The sequence below is a fragment of the Lactuca virosa genome, chromosome 1, assembly GCF_052849685.1.
Source record: "Lactuca virosa cultivar CGN04683 chromosome 1, Lactuca_virosa_CGN04683_v6, whole genome shotgun sequence".
Classification (NCBI taxonomy): Eukaryota; Viridiplantae; Streptophyta; class Magnoliopsida; order Asterales; family Asteraceae; genus Lactuca; species Lactuca virosa.
Genome location: NC_136426.1, coordinates 126,250,320 through 126,253,514, shown reverse-complemented (window position 1 = coordinate 126,253,514; position 3,195 = coordinate 126,250,320). Strand labels below are relative to the sequence as shown.

The following is a 3,195-nucleotide window of genomic DNA, read 5'->3' as shown; positions in this document are numbered from 1 at the left end:
TATAACTTCTGACTCACAGGATCATAGCAACGGTATCCTTTCTGACCAATCCCATACCCCAAAAATACACAAATAGCAGATTTCGGCCCCAGCTTGTTGCTTTCAACATGAGGACGAAGAACAAAACAAGTACATCCAAAAACTCGTAAGGAAGAGTAGTTTGGTGGATGACCATATAACTTCTCAAAAGGAGATATTCCTGAATTCAATGAAGTAGGGATACGATTAATCACATACACAGCAGTTAGGACTTCTTCTCCCCAAAAGGCACTAGGGACCTGCGCAGACAGGAGCAATGAGCGGGCAGTCTCAACAATATGACGATGTTTTCGTTCTGCCACACCGTTTTGCTGAGGTGTGTCAGTACACGAAGACTGGTGTATGGTACCATCAGAAGCAAGTAACTGAGTGAAATCATTAGAGGTATATTCACCCCTAAGTCACACCTGAAGCACTTAATCACAGCCGAATGTTGAGTTTTAACAAGAGCTCTAAAATTGTTGTAAATACCAAAGAAATCAGATCTGCGTTTCATAAGATAAACCCATGTATATCGAGTATAATCATCTATAAAAGATACATAATAGGTTGACCCACCCTTTGTGGATACTGGTGCAGGACCCCACACATCAGAATGAATAATATCAAAAGGAGCAGTAGAACAAGACATACTTTTATTGAAGGGTAAAGCAGAAAATTTTGCTAGTTTGCAACCACTACAATCAGAAATATCACAAGAGTTTAAATGACCCAAAACACCACTAGATGCTAAGAAATTCAACCGTGATACAGACACATGTCCCAAACGAGAATGCCAAAGATAAAACTCAGACGACAAAGGACTCAAACGAAAAGAAGATAAATCAATGTTGGAAGCAGCAACAGCAGATACTTTGAGGACCTCCAAGACATATAGTTCCCCCACCCTACGGCCGATCCCAATCACCTTCTGGGTGTGTTGATCCTGTATAACACAGACAGAATCAGAAAAGAACACCCAGTTACCAGACTTGCATAATTGACTGACTGAGGCAAGGTTCAAAGTAAGTTTGGGAATGTAATAAACATCAGGAAGAGTTATATGAGAACCGGAGACAGACCCAACACCCTCAACTAGCATAGATGTATCACTAGCAGACTTAACAGAAATAGATGACACTTGCGACAAAGAAGTAAATGATGACAAATGAGGAGTCATATGATAGGTTTCACCAGAATCTAAAATCCACAAAGATGAGGGAATACCTGAAGTGTCAGATGAAGAAGGACCAGAATGAGACATAGATGCAGACATGGCAGTGGGATTAGAAGCCAAATACTGTCTAAAGCTCTCAAACACCTTGGGATCCAATGCAGATGGTGGCATATGTCCAACAGATTCTGTGTCAACTGGTGGAACAGCAGCAGCAGCAGCAAATTGTGGAGGACGAGGGGTCCATGGAGGAGTACCAGAGGAACGCAACTGATACTTCTGTTGACCAGACCTATTTTGTTGCCCTGACTGAGGTTGACCAGATTTACCCTTGCTGACTAACAATGGACACTGAGCTTTCCAATGATTCTTCTGTTTGCAGAATGCACACTCATCATAAGCGACTCTTGAAGTTTGTCGAGATTGACTGGAGGAGACAGCAAGCACAGCAGGAGCGGGAGTAGGAGTAGAGGTTGCTTTAAACCCTTTATCTGCATGGGACTTGATACGAGTCTCTTATGCAATTAACTCATGGACAACTGAATCAACTGAAGGAAGAGGAGAGTGATGAAGAATTGTTCCACGAAGACCTTCAAAATCAGAACGCAAGGCCATCAAGAACTGAACCAAGCGTTGTTCTTCCCTCCTAGCAATGTAAGGCTCAAAATCTTTTAACTCTTTAGATTCACTAAGAGCCAATTGATCCCAGAGATCAGACATAGCAGCATAGAAATCTTGAATGCTTTGGTCATTCTGTTGAAGGGCACGACATATTCCAATTGGTATTGTTTAGCAAAATTGGACTGAGTATACAGTCTCTCCAAGTGATTCCAAACTTCCTTTGATGTATCATACTTAGCCAACTGCATACCAATGGACTGAGTAACAGAGTTATTGATCCAAGTAATAACCTTGGAGTTATCAGTCTCCCAAGCATCAAGCAACATATCATAATTCTCAATTTGAGTCACTGAGGGTTTGGCTTTAGTCCCAGCGACATAGCCCCACATATTCTTCCCACGAAGGAAGTTCTTCATAACGTAACTCCAATACGTATAATTCTTTCCATCCAAACGAGTACTGATTGACTGAAGGGAATCATCCTTTCCAGTCATGTTGATAGTGAATGAATAACCACAATGACAATATAATAATCTGAGAATGAAAGGAGTAACAAACCAGCGGAAGCAATCACTTGAATAACGAATCAACAGCAATTATGATCCAACAGCAGCAACGAACCGACAGTAGCAACGAACCGACAGTAGCAACGAACCGACAGCAGCAACGAATCAACAGTAGCAACGAATCAACATATAAAAAAACGAATACCAGTGATAATGAACGAATACAGATGACTGCTACAAAGACTTCTAACAACGTATCAAACCTCTGCTCTGATACCATGATAACATTGTCATATGATTATATCAAAGAGAAATTACAAGGGTTCTCAGAGAAAAGCATAAAGACTACAAGGAATAAAGCGGATATAAATACTAGCTAGACAGAAACCCTAATGGGCTAAAGACAAAAAAGGGCCCATAAACAAGCGGGCTAATAATATAGACTAACACATAGCACATCCTATACAGAAGGATACATATTGTAGTACAAAGTATAATGAGAAAACTCACCTCGCTTTCAAACATGTATCACCACAACTCACAGGAAGATAAGGTTTGCACAACAACCACCTAATTATAAATAAAAGGTCAAACCTCAGTCTATGACCCTAAACCCTAATGTTTAACCTAAAGTCAAACTTATTCAAAAAGTCAACAAAAGTCAACGTCTTGTCAAAAGGGCACCACACATTCTAAGAGCGCCCAACGCTTACTATGGGACAAAATAGTCAATCCTTTCAGCAAAACAAACTCGCAACAGAAAACCCTAAAAAGTGTCCCACGCTCCAGAAAAACGCACCGCGCTCAGGCTGAATTCAAAGGGCTAAGTGACTTAATCAGTTAAGTCAATCCCCTAAATTACAGATTTAAACTCCC

General features: G+C 40.7%; 1 long non-coding RNA gene across 1 annotated transcript; it reads right to left on the bottom strand.

The window, feature by feature from the left end:
- Positions 1 to 685: 685 nt before the first annotated feature.
- LOC145106488 (uncharacterized) lies at positions 686 to 1,384 on the bottom strand. The gene is made up of 2 exons (XR_013707589.1): positions 1,246 to 1,384; positions 686 to 964 (listed from the first exon to the last, which is right to left on the bottom strand). It is a non-coding gene; the product is annotated as an uncharacterized LOC145106488 (long non-coding RNA).
- Positions 1,385 to 3,195: the final 1,811 nt, after the last annotated feature.